Source organism: Narcine bancroftii, chromosome 1 (genome assembly GCF_036971445.1).
Source record: "Narcine bancroftii isolate sNarBan1 chromosome 1, sNarBan1.hap1, whole genome shotgun sequence".
In the NCBI taxonomy this organism is placed as follows: domain Eukaryota; kingdom Metazoa; phylum Chordata; class Chondrichthyes; order Torpediniformes; family Narcinidae; genus Narcine; species Narcine bancroftii.
The window spans coordinates 271,117,356-271,137,510 of NC_091469.1; the positions used below are offsets into that span (position 1 = coordinate 271,117,356).

At 38.9% G+C, this 20,155-nt stretch overlaps 1 long non-coding RNA gene across 1 annotated transcript; it reads left to right on the forward strand.

The window, feature by feature from the left end:
• Positions 1-11,566: 11,566 nt before the first annotated feature.
• Positions 11,567-15,723, forward strand: LOC138743508 (uncharacterized). Its single transcript, XR_011344939.1, has 2 exons — positions 11,567-12,013; positions 15,600-15,723. It is a non-coding gene; the product is annotated as an uncharacterized lncRNA (long non-coding RNA).
• The last annotated feature ends 4,432 nt before the right edge of the window (positions 15,724-20,155 follow it).

A 20,155-nucleotide genomic window follows, 5' to 3' on the forward strand; every position in this document is an offset into this window, starting at 1 on the left:
AGGCAGAACAGGCAGTAGGAACCTCCTTCTTTTTCTTATCCTTATACACTTTGTGTGAATGTGATTATACGGTTCCTCCTTGAGTAGTGGCATCACTTTCATTATATAAATCATTGGTCAATTTATAAATTAGTTAATTTAATTTCTGATGAAATCTTGCAATACAAAATGTATTGATGCTAACCCAAAAGTTTAATGAACTGGGCTGTCTCTGATTTCAGCATTTCTGTGTCACCACTTCAGCACAAGGCACAGAAATGGGAATCTCCTGTATCTGACATTACCACACTTATTCTGGACAAAAATTAAAATAGATTATTTAATCCACAAATGCATAAATAGCTAAGCAATAATTTCTAAATTGTGTTGTGTTCGTTAATTATAATAGGTAGATGCAGTTATGTTGAAAAGCTCAAATCAAGACGAAGACAACCAAAAAATGACAACCCTGTCATTTTTAATAAGTAAACACTGACATGAGTTCTTCATTTCTTTAGGGTTGATTGTAGACTGTCAGCATTGATAACGGGATATAAGATAGTCATTGCTCTCTTTTAAGGCAAAATTAAAAACAGTATCAGAACAGAAAGAGATCTTGATGAAATATCAAAGTCAATACAAGTAAAAGTATGTCCATTTTTTTTCCAAGTCTGAATCAATAGTTTTCCATTGTAATTCATTGTTTAGATGTATTAATGCACAGGGGCATTTGCAATACTTAATCCAAACAACCATATAACCATATCACCACTTCCAACACAGAACAGGCCAGTTCGGCCCTACTAGTCCATGCCGTAACAAATCCCCACTTTCCTAGTCCCACTGACCAGCACCCGGTCCATACCCCTCCAGTCCTCTCCTCTCCACCATTTCTCTCTTTCCATTTGTATGACATGTGGTTTTTTTCTTCATTTACAAACAGCAGACTAGATGTTCTGAGAATTTGGTGTCTCCTTATAATGTTAAAATCTACAACTGCTTATATTCTTTTAAATGAAAGATGTTCCCAGCCAACTCAACATTGATGTAGATTATTGCAATACATATCAAACTACAAATGAGATATTCAAAGAGGTCATGGAAAACATCACCTCCAAGGGATTTTCAAAGCGAGAATAGGTTTAGCCGACAGAAACGAAGAAAATCATTGCAAATATGTTTCACCCAGAAAGTAATGAGTCTTCAGAATTCCCAACCAAACAAAGACTAAAGAAGCTCATGAGGAGTTATTATAAAGGAGCTTTTATGGGAGATTAGAATTTTCAGGAGGAATTGTAAATGCATCTAAAAAGCAGCAGGCAAATAGGATATTTGCTTGCAATAAGAATCTTAAACTTAACATGTATGCTTTTTAGACTGCAGGCATGTAACGGCACAATTAAGGAATTTTGCCGCTCAACGGGCACTCTAAAAAGGAACGTGCAGGAATTTGGAGTCAATTCCTGTACCACAAATTATCCTGCAGGACTCCTACAACATTTTGGAGAAAGCCTGCAGTGTAAATTGTACCAGAAAAATTCATTGACGGTCATCCACTCCACTGCACGTCCAACCACTGAGACTGTTGTCTAAAAAGGTGCCGATTGTGAACGACCACACAAGCAGTAATTATATTATTTTTTTCCTGCTATTTTCCCATCATTGCAGTCGAAAAGACATAATAGTTGGAGAACGGGAGGTGGTGGAGGTTAGAAGTCAATGATGAGTGGAATTCATATGAGGCATAACTGCAGAGTCTTGGGACTATTGGTGAAGGCAATGAAAGGAGCTTTATTCAAAACATTGCTCTGATGAATTAAATGGATGAGGTAGAGTTCCTGATAGTCCTGTTGGAAAATTTAAGTAGAGCAATTGATTTTGTTAACTTGGGATCATGGACCTCAGAGCCAAATAATCAGTTGTTTTCAATTGCCTATTATTTTCAAGATTCCAAACAAGGTGGGAGGCAGCCTTGACATACTTATCGATCTTTCCTCTCCAGAAGTTCACTTTCTGACACGGGACAGGGAGCAACACTTGTACCCGACATGGAGATGTCTGCCCACCAGGGGTTGCTGATGTGAAAAGAGTAAGCATTCCAGCTACTTCATGACAATCACAGGAAATACAATCTAATTCTCAGGACTCACTCAGTAAGATATAATTATTGCTTTTCTTTGCCTAATGTAAAACCCTTTTCAGAAAAATGGAGTGTTTCTAAGAGCCCCGTTATTATTCATTTACTGCAGATCTGTAGCTACTTGAAAAAAAATTAAAGAACAACTTTCAGAACAAAATCACAACCAACCTGATTGTCATTAAGGATTCTTCTTCTTCTTCTTCTTCTTTGGCTTGGCTTCGCGGACGAAGATTTATGGAGGGGGTAAAAGTCCACGTCAGCTGCAGGCTCGTTTGTGGCTGACCAGTCCTATGCGGGACAGGCAGACACGGTTGCAGCGGTTGCAGGGGAAAATTGGTTGGTTGGGGTTGGGTGTTGGGTTTTTCCTCCTTTGCCTTTTGTCAGTGAGGTGGGCTCTGCGGTCTTCTTCAAAGGAGGTTGATGCCCGCCAAACTGTGAGGCGCCAAGATGCACGGTTTGAGGCGATATCAGCCCACTGGCGGTGGCCAATGGGGCAGGCAGCAAGAGATTTCTTTAGGCAGTCCTTGTACCTTTTCTTTGGTGCACCTCTGTCACGGTGGCCAGTGGAGAGCTCGCCATATAACACGATCTTGGGAAGGCGATGGTCCTCCATTCTGGAGATGTGACCCATCCAGCGCAGCTGGATCTTCAGCAGCGTGGACTCGATGCTGTCGACCTCTGCCATCTCGAGTACTTCGACGTTAGGGATGTAAGCGCTCCAATGGATGTTGAGGATGGAGCGGAGACAACGCTGGTGGAAGCATTCTAGGATTAGAGTTCAGAGAAAACACACACATACACTTTGAAAAATCCTGACATTAAACTAAAAATTCTTCCATATATTGTATTTCTTATCGATCTGATGTTCTAATTATATCCATTAAAAAGAAGCAAGTTTACCTATTACCTATCTCAGCCGGCAACATAAACAGTTGGAATGACCTCAATCTCACAGTTTCATATCTATGTCACTGTACATGTGCTGCATTCTATTTGCTTTCTGAATTAAAATAATTTGCCAGGCTTATTGTACGAGTTCATGACGCCTTTCTACACTGCAAAATAGGGCATCAACAGTATCTTCAGATAAACAGCAAACTGGAAGTGTTTCACCTTCACTCACGCACATCATAAACCCCTACAACCTAGCGACCTGCACATTAAGGTTCTCATCATAGTTTAATTTGTTTTGTATTTAAAGCCTTCCTTATATGAGTTAAAAAAACAGAGTGCCAGCTGCCCTTCTCCCCCACCCTCACTCTTTGTCTGATCATCTCAGCAAATGCATTACCACTTTTATTTGCTGGAGGCATCATATTGTGACTTGATCTTTGCCTCTTTCCACTTATTCTCTTCCTGTCCTTTAGTTGTAACATTTTCTATATATTTAGAATATTTTTCAATTTTCCTCCTAATGTTCAACCCGATAATTTGGGTGGTTTTGGTCCAGGAGGAATAAGCGACATTAAAAATTCTATATTTGCTGACAATGAGGCCATCAGCCAGTTTCAAAAGGGGTCCAATGGGGAATAGGCCACAAATCTGCTCTCACAAAACAGGTTATTATGAGGGCAGAAGATGGATTAACTTTAAATTTCACACTGCCTAACCGTGTCCACTGTACCTTGGAAAGCCAAACAACTAATTACCAGGAGTGGTGATAGAAGCTTGAATATTAGGGGCATTTAAGAGACTCCAAGACAGGCACATGGATGAACTAAAAAAAGAGGGTTATGAGTTAGGGAGGGTTTCGCTTTCTTTTTGGTAGGAATATATAGGTCAGCTGTAGTGTTCTATGTTCTAATTGAAGATCGAGATGAGTGGTCCTTGTTCCACTCCACCAATCTACTGGATCCAATGTTTCTGTTTCCTCCCCAAGCTATCACCACACAGAACCCCAACTATTACATAGACTTACAACTTCCCCAAACCCTTCCAACATTCAAATATACATCTTCTGACTCCAATGGCACACTTCTCAATTGTTCCATCTCCACAGAATTTCTGTTCCTTCTGGCATCCCCATCCTTTCACATTCTCAATGACAATATCTGCAGTTTTAACCCCACTATCTTTTCCTGTCCCCACTGTGACCTCTTTTGATCTTGGCTTCTCACAAAGCTCAATGTTCACCCCATCTTCCGTCTGGGCTTGTTGGGACTTAACATGCAATTCAACAATTTAAGATAACTTGCCTTTCTTTCCTATTTGTATTAGAACTGGCCAGTTGCTAATTCAATTTATCTTTCCAAAGATGCTGCACAATCTTCTGAGTATTTCCAGTATTTTTTTTGTTTTTATTCCTTTTGCTTTTAAATGATCTCAAATGCCCAAAGTGGAATGGATGTAATGTTTTATATTAATTTGGCAAAAATGTTAAGGATTGGTCAGTATAACAACAGGGAAACAATGAAAGTCTTACAGAATTATAATCTTAATTGAGTAATTTTCCCATTACTTTTACATAGCAGGTGATGGATTATATTGCGGACTTCTGGAACATATTTTTCAGGTGGTATTTAATAATCTACCCCTCAAATTTAGGCTGACATGCATGCCCCAATGTAAAGGGAAGACAAGACCATCATGTTGAAGGGATTTCTTCACCCATAACATGTAGCATAGGCAGTTCATGATAAATGTCAAAGTAAATGTGCAGTGTATTTGCAAGCTGACATTTGTCCTTAGTTTTCAACACTTTTTGATTGTGCCTCAACAAATCCATGAAAATATTTCTAGTTTCCTGATAGACTGTGAGTGGATGTCCAGCAATAGAATATGGTTTCAGCTTCTTTAGAACTTCTTTGAAGATTGTTCCATTAGGTTTCAGGTAAAAAGGGAGAAAAATACCAAGAGATCAACACCACAATTTAAAAATAAAATTCTTTGAACCAAGGTAATCAGTTCCATGCCATCTGGGGATCATCAGTTATTTTTAGCATGCTTATTATAAGTAAAGTCATTGTAAAGAATGAATGTTTGCCCAGTAACTTTCATTATTGCATTAAATGCTTCATGGTTTTGAAGCCAGTCTCATATTCAAAATGATGATGCATTTAATGAAGCCACGCAGATAAATTTAGACTTCCAGTATATTTATTTTGCACACCTATCTTTAATGAGTATCTGCATTAATGAGTAGTCTCTCACTTTTTAAAGAAATAATACAACAGTTCAAGTAAAATATAAATATAAATATAGAAAATCAGGAGTTCAACTTGATTAAATGGCTCTAAATCTGATGAAGTGAACCATCTTCCCAACTAAAAATTTGCCTGATTTTCACACGCCATTAAAATTGGGCAGGTTCTGTAACGAGTCCATGATCCAAGATTAATAGAGATGCAGCCAAATCAAATAATTATCAACATTTCTTAACAGGTGAGCAGCTGAAAAAGCAAACACCCAAAATGCAGTCCAAGAACTCCCAATGATCTGTTCCAGTTTACTCTGAAACTTCTAAATTATTATTTGATGTGATACAAGCATTCCTGTCAAAACCCACATTTATTATCCATTCCTAATTGGGTTTTAGGACATTATGATGAACCATTTTGTTGAACTTTTGCAGAATCATAGACAAACTGCACAAAACTAGTATCTTTACCCCACTGTGTCTTAGGCAAACATTACATGGAAGTCTACTCTGATGTCACTTCCAGAACTTGGTCCATAGCATTTGTGGTGAAGATTTCCTCGCAGCATTGTAGTGTGGAGTGTTTAACTGTATACATTGAGCAACAATGCAGAGATTGCAAAATGTTTCCAAGTTTTGCATGGTTAGTGCAATGCCTTTATAGTACCAGCGATCAGGACCAGGGTTTGAATAAGGAGTGTATATGTTCTCCCCATGTCTCAGGGGCTCTGGTTTCCTCCACTATTTGAAATATACTAGGGGTGCAGGTTAATTGGGTGGCTCGGACTTGTGGGCCGAAGTGGCCTGTTACCATACTGTATTTCTAAATTTAAAATTGAAACAAGTAAATAAATAATTAGAATTTAAATCTAAATGCATTTATAAAATTTAAATTTACATTTACATTCTAATCTAATTGCCTTGCACATCCTGACTTATTCCTCCAAATAAAATAACCACAACTTTCAAATGTGTCATTGAGGAAAAAAATGCATAATTTTTTCACTTATCTGATTTGAATTCTATCTTTGTTGGTCCACTTTCCCAGATGATATAAATTCTGTTGAAACATGAGGCAACCTTCATCACTGTTCACTAATTTTGGTATCATCCACAAATTGACTAATAATGTCACCTACATTCTCATCCAAATCACTGATATACATGGAAAACACAGGGGACCCAGCATTAATCCATGTGGCACACCACTGGCCTCTAATCTGATAAACAACCCTCCACTATTACCCTCTGGCTCCTTCTACCAAGCCAATTTTTTAACTGATTGATGATCTCACCTTAGATCCCATGTGTTCAAACTTTCAAGAACAATCTACAAAGTGGAATCTTGTCCAAAAACTTTCTAAATTCCATGAAGACATCTACCACTCTGCCATTGTCAATCATTTTAGTTCCCTCGCCAAGAAATTAATTACATTCATAAGATACAATTTCCCAAAAACAAAGCTATGCTGATTATCCCAAATCTGTCCTTGCCTTTCCTAATTCAGGTAGATCTTGTCTCTCAGTTTCCGCTACATCATATTCCCACCACAGATGTTAGGCTTACTGGCTTTTCCTAAGAGCCATATATAACTGTTTAGGCCTTCTTATAAAAAAAAGGCACACCATCTGCCATTTTCTAGTCTAAGTTGTGGCTTTAGGAAGACAAAACTCTCTGCCAGGGTTCCTGCAATTTCTTCACACCTCCAAGAAGTCTCAAAGTGAACATGGTCAAGCTCAGGGATGTATCTACCTTCATTCATTCTCAAAACTCCCAACATCGCCTGCATCTCCCACTGCCTAAGAAAGGTAGCAAACATACTCAAAGACCAGTCACACAGCAGAAACATTTTCTTCTCCCTTCCCTTCTCCAACTGGGGAAAAGGAAATGTGTGAAAGCCCACACCAACAGGCTAAAAGATAGCTTCTTCCCTGGAACCATCAAGCTCCTACATGAACCCCATAACAGTGCTCTCATGCTGCCTTTGCTTGGCATTAATTGATCTCCCTGTCATTTGTAATCTTCTACTCTGCAAATTATGTTTTTTTACACATCTGTATGAAATATTACTGATGCTTGTCTGTTTCTAGAAGAATACTGTACTAGGTTTTTTTGTGACAGATAAACCCAAATTTAAAACACCTCCAGTTTTATAAAGTCATGGATTACAAACAAAATAATTGAAAGAAGAATTCTTAATAGAAAGAAACCAGCCTAGGTTATTGTCAATGGAGATTTAAACAATTTTTCATCTCTTATCTGTGTTAGCAATATCAATCAGATCATCCAACCCAGTGGCTCTCAACCTTTTTCTTTCCACTTATATATCACCTTAACTAATCCCTTACTAACCACAGAGCACCTATGGCATCATATGAACCACCAATCTAGCCTATTTTAATTTAGGCAAATTTTGATCTGTTAACCATTTCATTTTATTGCAGTGCATGAACCTTAGAAAATACTTTAAAAACAGTAAAAGCACTACTTTTTAATAATATCAATATTGCTAGAGATACTGAACAAACAGACCCAAAATAATGTGGCAGATGTGTCTTACTTCTGACAATATTCCTTAAAGAGTAGATCCTTCAAATCCTTTTTATTCCAATTGTATTTTGGGTTTTGAAAATCTTCAAATTAAAGCACAATGAAGATTCCCTTAGGTTTTCATTCATTGCAAGCAATTGTTCCATTCAATAACAATATCAAACTGTTGTGCAGAAGATACGAAAGCGGATCCTGTGTCTGCCAACTGCAGTGAAAACTCAGCAGTCCTTTAATAAACCACAGATTGACTGCAATATATCTGGCAGCCAGAACAGGGAAAACAATGTTTACTTCCTTTAGGAGAGAGAAGAGAAACTGTCTATGTTACCCTACATTAAATGTACAGACCACTTTTTCTGATATTTCTCTTAACGTCTCTGTGAAGAACTTTAGCATCCAGAACAGTAAGATCAAATTCACCTCATAAATAGAAGGTAACGAGTCATAAGGGATTTTTTCAAACTTTTTTTAAAAGATAGTAAAAAAAATAACATACAGAATAGAAATAATCAAGAAAAAAAAAAGATTTTATATTAACACCCATTCCACCCTCCCACCCCTACAGCCAACTCCCTTAAGGGGAGCAACAAAAAAAATATAGATTTTATCTATATAAAAAGAAAATATTATAAATGTTAATAACACTTCAAAGTATATCTAAATGCATATATTTCAAATAGGAGCCCATTTTCTAACAAAAGAAGAATAATCATCATGTAAACTATAAGTAATTTTTTCCATGACAATACATACTTTCAATTCATTATGCCAACATGATATATTAATCTCAGTATCATCTTTCCAAGTACTAGCAACACATGTATTCACTACTGATAACATCAAACGTACAAAAGCAATTTGAATTTTGTCCAATCCCATTCCCCTTAACGAATATAAATTTCCCAACAAAAAAATCATTGGATCTTCCAAAACTACTTTAATTCCTTGCCAAAATGATTGAACTTTAACACAAGTCCAAACAGCATGTAGAAAAGTTCCAATACATGAGCCACATCTAAAACAAGAATCCAAATGACTAAACCCATATTTTATTTTAGCTTTTCTGAGGTCAAATATAATTGATGTAAAAAATTATAATTAACCATTCCATATCTTATATTAGTCAATTTAATTACATGCCCTGACACATATTTGCCCAATCATTTTCGGGAAAAATAAATACTAAATCACTCTCCCATTTAAGTTTAGATTTGTCCCAATCGGACTTATCCATACAATCTTGTAACAAATTATACATAACTGAAATATAACCCTTTTTTGGTATAGAGGAATTCAAAGATTCAAATCTCGACAAAGTAGGTAAAATCACCTCTCTACCATAATTATCTTTTATCAAAGCTCAAAGTTGATAATACGCAAACAAAGAATTTATAGGTATATCAAATCTTTCTCTCAATTGATTAAAAGAAAGAAATTGCCCCTCTACAAAACAATCTTGTATTGTCTTTATACTTTTAGAATCCCAAATCTTTAAATGATTATTAAACATTGAAAAAGGAATAAGCTGATTATTGATAATTTATCTTTCGACCCTAATACCCTGTTTTTTTAAATCCAAATCTTTAACAAATGTTTCAATATCAGCATATCATATTGCTGTAACAAAATCAAATTCCAATGAACTATAAATTCATGTATCTCAACCGTAGAAATACACACCATCTCCACTTTAGCCCAGCTAGGAGGCTGATCTAAATCCATCAATCTACTAATAAACTTCAACTCGGCGGCTTCATAATAGTTTTGAAAATGTGGTAATTGTAACTCTACTTTTATATTCAGCTCTTAATACTCTACCTTGTAAATGTGCTGATACCAAAAATAAATCAATTCTAGAAAATGAATCATGTCATGAAGAAAAAAAGAAAAATCTTTCCCTGTAGGATTAACTTTTCTCCAAATATCCACCAAATATCCACCAAATTTAATTTGTGTTGCCATCTTTGTTTTCCTTATACTTTTTGGATTTCTGTCTAGTAAAGGTTCCAAAACACAATTAAAATCACCACCAACTAAGACATTTTCATTAGCTTGAGTTAACAGTAAAAAAGCTTCTGAAATAAACCGCTCATCATCTATATTAGGGACACAAAGATTTAGCAAAGTCCAAGATTCAGCAAAAAATGTACAGTTCACTCTTAATACTCTGCCAGCATACCCCTCTGAAGATTCCGATTCAAATGGTAAATTTTTATGAATCAAAATCGCTACTCCCTTTGCCTTAGAATTAAAAGAAGAAAAATATGACCAACCCAATCTCTTTTCAATTTCAAATGTTCTTTTTCAGTCAAATGTGTTTCTTGTAAAAAAGCAATATCAATTTTCATTTTTTTATAGAAGCCAATATTCTCTTTCTCTTAATTGGATTATTTAATCCCTGAACATTAAAAGTTGCAAAATTCAATTTAGACATCATTTTTAACTACTAATATATTTACACACTATAAAATAATGCTCCCCTCTATAATTCTTCAAAAAAAACCCTCACAAATTTTTTTTGAAAAATACAAAAGAAAACCACCCAAAGGTAGTAATACCCTAAAATTCTGTGTGTGGTAAACCCACTAGCGGCAGATGACTATCAAAGCTTTCAGTGTCATTCACCCCCACCCCCCAGCCAGATACATATTTATTATTTAATTAAACACAACAAAACATAGTCCATATATTCAGCCCAATGATTCCAAGCCCAACGACTGCTCCGGATCATCAACATCAAGAAGACTTTGTGTCAACTCTTCTTTCTTTCCATTCTTTCCATACCCATGTCCATTTCCATTTCCATTTACCCTCCTCTTAGGAGACAATGGAGAAGATTGCCCATTTCTTCGCAGTTCCAGCAAAGAATTAGCAAAAACGAAAGCATCATGATCATTCTCAAAGAGTTGAGATTGAAAATTTCCATAAAAACCTTCAAAATTGCAGGATAGCGAAAAGCAAACTTGTAGTCTTTTCACCACAAAACATCTTTGGCCATATTAAATTCTCATCATCTTCTAATAACCTCTTGGCTCAAATCAGCATAAAAGAACTATTATTTTGAACCATTAATGGAGACTGATTCTGCCGTGCTTTCTGTACTGCCATACGTAGAATCATTTCTTTATCTTGGTATGTTAAACAATGAACCAAGACTGCTCTTGGAATTTGTCCTGGGAGTGGTTTTCTTCTCAGAGCTCTGTGAACCCGATCCAATTCCAAACCTTCAGGAAAAAGCTCTTTACCTGGCACATCTGGGATCCAATACTTCAATTTTTTTATAGGATTGGAACCTTCAATATCCTCTAGAAGACCAACTATTTTCACATTATTCCATCAGCTTTGATTTTCCAATGAATAAATCTTCTTCATTAAATCTCTTTTTTGAATTTCTCAATCTACAAAAGAACCTTCCACTTTTTCCATTTTTTCTCTATTACGTTCCACCTGATTTTGACACTCAGGAAAGGCTGTTGCAATTTTATTAAAATTATCTTGCACAGTATCAACTGAGTTTATACATCTATTAATATCACTCTTAACTACAGTCATTTCCTGTTTCACAGTTGACATTTCATTACACAGAGAAATAATTTTTATTTTCATTTCCATAAATACTTGATTCACCTGAGTTGATATTTGTTTTGACTTATTGTGCATTTGACAAGCAATCCCTTCCAAAACAGTAAACACTGAATCCATTCCAGATTCCACCTCCACTTTTTGAGGTCTACCTCCTTTAACTACAGGCTCCTCCTCCTGGACGAATTCCAATAAGGTAAATTCCTCTTCTTCCTCGGTCACCATAGATCCTTTAGCTGAATGACACCTAACGCCGGTACCCCGACCTCTTTGGGATCCCAGTGTTCGGGCTCCTCTACAGCCCATACTTTGTCCAGCAATTCTCAGACCTGGGATACCCCACGCAAGTCAGGCAAAGCTGGCGGACACGCAGGAGTTTCCTCCGACATAAAAACTGCGTGACCCCAGGCCACCCAGCAAAGTCGCAGGTTCATGGGTCCCCTTATTGGCCATGACGCCCACGCGCACGACTTCACGTGAACGTGGGTCGGCAACGGCTGATCTCAGCAAGGTGTCGGCGTCATCTTACGGAGGCAGGATCTGCGCTGGAGTCAAACTCGAACGGGCTGGAGTTCTCTAAAGCTTGGATACTCCCAACGATGATTCCGTGGATTCAGCTATGCAGGTAGGCCTCAATTCTTCCATACGTTTGTATAGTAATTTTTTCTGAAGTTGAGGTTTAAATCTTTTCACATTAGATGCCATCATAAATCACTGTTATTTAAACAAATGAAAATATTATTTTTAACCACTTTTATGGTTTTTTAAAACCGAGTATTTAGTGATCCAGCTGGGGAAAGGTGGAATACACGTCTTTCTTCTACGCCATCTTGCCATACCCCCCAGTCATAAGGGTTTATGTCATACACAAGCACAATGTAGTTACACCAAAAGTTTTTCTTGTTGCAACCAAACAGGGGCACAAAGTACACTAACTAAAATAGTATAGAATAAATTACCACAATGTGGCAAGAGAGAAAAAGAGATCATAAATATAAAAGGATTGATAGATAAATATTCATATTTATAGTGATTGTCAGGATAAAAATGGCATTTCAATTGTGCAAACAGATCTTTTGCTGGTCGCAGAGTACATAATGGTTAGGGCTATGGTAGTTTAGAGAAATTCAAGTCGATATCTATTCATAAAAATGTTCCTGAACCTTGAGGTGCTGGATTTCAGGCTTCTGTTATTATAGAAGAAACATTCTGGCAAATTAATCTAAAAGGCAGGTTCCATGTGGGTGAATAGAATTGTCTGAAAAAATCCTGGCAATCAAATGAACATCAATTCCGTATTCTCACATCCCTGAGCTCCACTCCAAGTTGCGGACCACAGGTGACACTAGAAGATCGATTGTGAAAGGTCCGATCCAGCTGCAGACTTCAGGGAGCTTTGGACTGGCGCAATGACGAGAACACCCTTCTCTTGGTCAAGAAAGAGATGCAGAGTTAACCCTGGAGGATGGTGACCATGGTGGTGGACCAGCCAGGTGCTCAGCAGCTGAGGGATGCACAGAAGCTGTGGGCAACTCGCAGTCAGGGGATCTGCATGGTCTGTGGGCTACTGGACTCTGGCTCATGGAACCAGGTTATGGAGCTGGGATTTGACTCCTGAAGAGCATCAGGTGCCTCATGATGCCAATGGATCAGACAGGGGTCTGTGTGGTTGCAGAGGCTGTGGGAGTGCTGGGGGGCGAATCCACAGACATTTCTATGGAAGGGGCACCAGACAACACTAATGGTGATCTTATGTCTGCTTTCAGAATGCAGAAGGCAATTTTCTATAATATTACATATTCTATACTATTACATGCCAATAAAGGAATCTCAAATCTTGAATTTTGTCAGTTTTCACTTCCAAGGTTTGCATGACAAAGTTACATAGTGGTCCTGGAAAAATCACACTGAAGTCCCATCTATATTCAAAGGAAATATGAGTTTTGTGGAAATAATGGATCAAGTGCATGCTAGATTTAAGGACACATCACTGGAATTAATGCTAGTCAAAATAAAGTTTTCCAGCACTGGATCAAAGACTGCTTTCAACAAGCTGAGCTTGGAAGGATCTGAGGACATAGGAAACAGGAGCTTGGAGCTAAGGTTTGAATACAGTGCTTGAGGCTGATTTAATGCCATAAGGTTAGTAGAAATTAATGGATTCACTAATCAGAGGATGGGAAGTCCCAACCTTTTTCTAAATATTTTAAAACCTTTTTTACTCCATTACATCAGTCCTGATACTCAGTCAACACTTCAAGCCTTCACTTCCTGTCCATTTCATTTATCCACCTCTGATAATATCTCAAAATGTTAATGCAACACTGTAGGGCCATGAGGAGGCTGCAGAGAGGCTTCAATGATATAAAAGGCAGTTTATATAAGTTGATAAGGCAGGTGGAACATTAATGTGGAAAAGTGTGAGGCCATCTTTTTTTGTAACTAAAAAAAGGCGAAGTGCTTTTATTAAGACTAAAGCACTGAAATATGTTGATTTTCATAAGGACCTCTGGGTCCTTGCACATAAATCAGTGGATGTTAACATTAAGATACAGAAGCAACCAAAAAGCAATGGTGTGTTGGCATTTTGCAGTAATGTGTTAACATTGATTGAGATCACTGAAGCCAGCATGCAAGTGAAACTTTGATTACAAAAGTAAATGTTATATTACTCTTTTTTAATGAGTTGGTTTGATAACAGGACTAAGAAAGTCTTATTCAAATCATTTATGTCTTGACGAGACTATCTGGAACCTTATGTATGCTTTTGGCCTTCTTAATAAAGGCCAAAGACAGGGTGGAGCTAGACTGATTCAGAGATGGCAGGTTTTCCTTTTAAAGATAGATCTAGTAGATAGATTTGGACTATATTCTCCAGAGATTAGAAGGTTGAGTTGGGTGGTCATTGAACTTTATAAAAGAGTTAAAAGGCTTAACAGGCTAGATGCAGCAAAGATGTTTCCTCAGATTGAGGAGGTCAGGATCAAGTAGCATATTCAGAGAACTGGGGACTGGCCAGTTGCAGTGAGGAGAAAATTCTTAACTCAGAGGGTGTTGAGCTATTGAAAATTTCCACCACAAACCAACTACCAGAGCTTGAAAGTAATGTATGAGCATGAAGTGAATAAAGGGTTATGGAAAAGGGACTGAGCTTGAAGATTAACCATTATCTTAATTAATGGCAGAGCATTCGCTAAGGGCTGTTTGTTTACTATATTCCTATTTCTTGTGGAAAGAGAATTTAATTAAAAGAGAGCCACCTTGCTCTGATACTAATAATGAGATCGCATAGTGTCAAAGGTATTGTCTCCCGATCTAATAAACATGCACAAGAAGGTTTGCAGAGATCCCTAGGATGACAGGTTTGACACATGAGAGACTGAGCCTATATTCTCCCAAATTAAGTAGAATGTGAGATGATTTCATTGAAACACAAAAAGAGTCTTACAGTGCTTGACAATGGAGATGCTTCCCCTAGCTCAAGTCTTGAGAAGAAAGATCACAGTCTCTAAGTAAGGAGTAGGTGGTATTTCAGGACTGAATTGAGAAAATATTTATTCAGACAGCTCAATTCTCACACACATGTAGAGCCTCAGTTACTACGAATATTCAAAACAAAGGTCAATAGATATTTAGATATTAAGGGAATCAAGAGAAAGGCAATTGGGCAGGTATTGAATGTGAAACTGCCATGAGGACTGAACGATTAGATTATTCCTCCTTCTAAATTTTGTTATTTTACTTCACAGTAAACATTATGTGCGAAGATCACTTTAACCAACCCACAGATGTGTTTCCTCATTCATTTTAGAGTGAGCACAAGATAAGGGAGAAGTGAATTGGAGATTGTTTCTCACAACTATCTTATCATACATAAACTGAGGGGATGCTGGGATACAAGAGCTTTATCCCTTTCAAATGGAGTTTGAAAGATAGGGAGCCTATAGATGCCTATAAAACCAAAAGGCACAGGAGCAGAAATAGGCTATTCAGGCCATTGAGTCTGACCACCTATTCATTCTTGAGCAGATCTACTTTCCCATAGCCCCACTGCCTGACCTTCTCCCCATAACATTTGATGCCCTGGCTAAACAAGAACCTGCTGACTGTTACAAACTTCTCTGATATGAATTTGCTGCCCTCATTTCAAGAGTGAATATGACTGTAACTTTCCCACAACTAAATTAAATCCTATTTTTTTTCTCCTCCAGGCCCTTCAAGTTTACATCCAGGACATCTCATGGGTAATTCCTTTCAGAGCCTTTTCATTCTGAATTGCTCCATCACAAGAACTTAAAACATGCAGCAGCTTAGATATGCACTCTTCAGTGAGAACTTTAAAGAGTTAGTTGTATATTTTTTCCACCTGGGTAATTTAAAATGCAAAATTGAGCACAAGCAGATTTGGAATAAGGTTAGCTTTGGATACTTCACATCAGGTGGCACTAGTTCAGCTGGGCCAGCCACAGAGGCTGCACTTCATTGTGAAAGAGAAAACTCAGAGTGCATCATTAACAGTATGAGCACATGAGAAGCTTGCTACACCATACATTCCTAGAGTAAAAAAATCAGAAGCCAACATTAATGAAGATTCAGTGAAGGAAATTGAAAGAATACCTGCTGTGAGAGGAATGCCAGCTCATGGAACTTCAAACAAGCCTCTCAAATGAATCCATGCAAACATTATCACAAGGCCATTTCATGTCGGCCTCCACCTTGAGAACGGCTACGGAGCGGATGTAAAAATGGGAATTTACCTTTCAGACATCAGCCCTAAAAGGCTGCTCCAGCAACCCATTTATATCCAGAGCTGCCTCATAGTGCCCTCCAGATCTGATGGAGGTGGGGCGATGGGTGCCGTAATGCCACCCATCATAAATACGTGGCAGAGCAATGGCTGTCTTCCCTACCCATTTTCCCCCACGCAGCTGAAGCCACTCTATGGTTCCCAGAACAGCCAGCTGCATGGAGGATTATGAATAGGGAAGATGGCCATTGCTCTGCCACATTTTGAGCCACAGAGAGCGGCCCTGAAGACTGCCCCCTGTCAACTTCCACTGCCCCGCCGGCTCCCGCTGCCCCGACGGCTCCCACTGACAGCTCCCGCTGCTCCAACGGTCCCCCCAACAGCTCTCGCTGCCCCGAAGGTCCTCACTGACAGCACCTGCTGCCCCTGACGTTCCTTGCTGACAGCTCCCACTGTCCTAACAGTCCCCACTGAGAGCTCCCACTGCCCCGCCGGTTCCCGCTGCCCCGACGGCTCCCACTGACAGCTCCCACTGCTCCAACGGTACCCCCAACAGCTCTTGCTGCCCCGATGGTCCTCACTGACAGCCCCCGCTGACAGCTCCCACTGCCTCGATGGTCCCCACTGCCCTGACAGCCCCCACTGACAGCCCCTGTTGCCCTGATGGTTTACGCTGAGAGCTCCCACTGCCCTGATAGTCCCTGCTGGTTCCCGCTGCCCCAACGGTTCCTGCTGCCCCAACAGAGCTTGCTGACAGCCCCCACTGCCCCGATAGTCCTCGCTAACAGCCCCCGCTGGCCCGACAGTCCCCGTGATTGGGGAGATGGGTCACGGGCTGACACCATCATCAGCCCACCCCTGAACAGCGCGGCTGTACATTTAGATTAATCGGCAGAGGGCTGCGCTGCGGAGATTATCCCTCTCGGAGAGGGCTTGGAATATGCGGCTTAGAGACCGTCTCCGCACATTTAGAATGATTATGCATTTTGGCGTAGTTTCTCCGTCTTTACATCTCAACTTTTGGACTCTCTGAAATGGCCTGCAGACACCTTGCCTGCTCCTTTAAACAGGATAATAAATATCTATCCGAAGCATTTCTGCACTTCGCCAAGATGGGCTGCTGGAGAATGGTAGATCTAATATGATGCTGACACAAAGAGGGTTGATGGAAAAATGGAGAATCAAACAGCTCCCAGTTACTCATCAGACATCAACCACACCACAGCCAATATTCAATATGGTTTCTATACCAATGCCAGAGAATGTTCTTGCACAGCCACAGGCAGGGAAGTCAATGGCGGTGTCTCAGTATCTCTGGAAATCAGAAGGACTCTCAGCAGATAGACAGAGAATTAAGAAGCCTGGTCAGCAGCCATGAGGGGTTGCAGACTTCAGGGAGGCGGAGGACTGGCTCAGGGCACCGGAAAACGGGGAGACCACCCCATCTGAGATGGAAAAGCAGAGGAGGTGACCCATGGGATGGCGACCACGGTGGCAGACAAGTGAGGGATCTCTGCAGCCGAAAGACCCACGTATGTGGTGGGCTGCTGGAACTCGAGGCGAGGAACCCACAGAGGCAGTGGGCTGCTGGAGTGGAGACTCCTGTCAGGGACTGCTGGAGACTGGCTTGAAACTGGCTGAAGGGGTACGAGGTATCCCCTTTCAGCTTAAACCTCTTGTATTTATCTCCCCCAATTTAAGTAGAAGCATCCTACTCACATCTACTCTGACTATACCCCTCATATTCTTATAACCCTCTATCAAGTCTCCCCTCATTCTTCTTTGTTCCAAGGAGTATAGTCCTAACCTATTTAATCTTACCCGGTACTCAACTCTTGCACCTTTTGCAGATAATAAGGTGGAAGTGAACAGAAGGGAATTACTCTGAGGGGGCTGAACAAAGGGGAGGGATATGGGAAGGGATTGGATGTAGTAAATAGAGGGGAGGCCTGAACAAATGGGAAGGGTTTGGATATAGTGAAAGAGAGTTAATCTATCTTCATAAAACTTGCCTACAGTACTGGTATCAGAATGACATAGTTCCAGTCCATAGGAGGATCAGCAGCAAAAATTGAATGGAAAAGTCAACACAAATTGCTTCCATTTCTCAACTTGTCCCATCCCTCAGCACTTGCATTGAAGCTGTAGATCAGATGTGGATGGGGCTCTCATAAAAAGAAGTCAGGGTGGCTTACACTGTAGCCCTGTATCCACCTCTACTGAAGCCAGACAGAATCAAACATAATGCAGAAAAACACATGGTATCTGGAATTCAATCCACTGGCAGCCTCAAACTACTGGCAATTTAAAATGAGGGGGGGGGGAAAATTAACGTAAATAAAAACAAAATAATAGGTAAAAAATGTAAGTTTAAAATTTTAAAAGTAAACGTTCTCTGAAGTAACACATAAACCTTCGATGATTTGTCCCATTTTGTTCATTGTATTGTATTTCTTATGTAAAAAATAATTTTAAAAAACTTTAAAAAAGACCAACCTTTGGTGAAGTTGGAACAAATATTCAATCAGTGGTGGGCCTTGGTTGTGCTTTACTCATAGCAGCAATTTGAATAAAGTTGTGTTTGAATAAAATGGTGTCACCCAGGATGAAGAGCTGGTTAATGCACTCATTTTTGGGGTGATGCTCTTAAAGTGAATCCTTATCCCTGCTTAGTAAGAGTCACTCCGGTCAGATGCTTTATCTGTAAACCTGGGGTAGGGGAAGGGGGGAGTTAATTATTTATCATGTTATTGTTCATTTTTCGAGTGACTCAATGGAGGGGGAGGAACCTGCAGATGTGATGGTTGAATATTTTCAAAGAATGAAAATAAAGTAAAATGCTTTGAGGTTTATATTTTCATGTAAGTGAAGTTTGTTCAGTGCAAGTACAGTATAGGATTTTTGTCTTTAAAACTGTTTATTCTTCTTGCAGGTGTATTAGTTTGGTATTGTAAGAGCAAGTTTCAAGGAACCAGAAAATACACTTATCCAGCATCTACCAATCCACATAGGTGTCATAAGGGTTTTACTGTAACACTAAAAAATTTACTTTTTTAAAAAAAAATTTGGAAGCATGAACTGATGCCACAGTTGCAATGCGTAAAGCTTTAAAAAAATTGAGCAATGATGTTTAAATACCCCCCGAATTGCTTCCATTTACATGGCCAGTTGGCTCAATCTCTAATAAACCCATGCTCAAGTAAAATGTGGATCTAAATTAAAAACAATTAAAAAATATCTCATTAACGTCTCCCAAGCAGGTTAATTGCAGCAGGAAGTATCCACCCACAAGTAATTAGGAAATCTGACTTCAACATGTTGGAATGCCGGTGGCATCCAAATGCATCTCATGAAACTCAAATGTCACCTCTTTGGAAATAGGCTGAACTCTCATGCCAAACCTCATATTTTGCCCCTAAACCAATTCTAATTCACTTGGGACTTAAAACTGTATTGTGATTGCTACATTTAAACTAAGGAACAGCTCATTATCAATATCTTTAGTTTCAGAATCCAGCCCCAAAGCCAATTCTAATTGGCCTGCTCTTGGGACATAAATTTTCTCTGTCTGTGAATTAAATCAAGGAGCAGCTCATTATGAATATCTTTAGTTTCCGAATCTTTTTAATTGAATTAATTTATCTGTTTTCTTGCATTCTTTTCACAGTGTTCCAATGTTATTGAATTAGTCACATATTTTGGTATTAACTATTCTTTATACACTGCTTTTCAAATTCTGCAATATCAGTCCATGAACTTCAAAAGCCTGAACTAATGCCCAACTGTCCTGCAGTTTCTGAAAGTTATGTTCTGATTGTCTTTTCTCTTTTAAGTATTCCATATAGTTTAATGAACTGTTCAATGATGCAATTGACAGTAAGAATAGGCTGCCACGGATGCAGTGATTATTAGGGCATCTGACCATATTAATTACATGTTTGTGATGAGGACAGAATCTGAATGCTATTCATTGTCGATTAATGGTATATCTCATGGACAAAAGCTTAAATCAAATGCCTT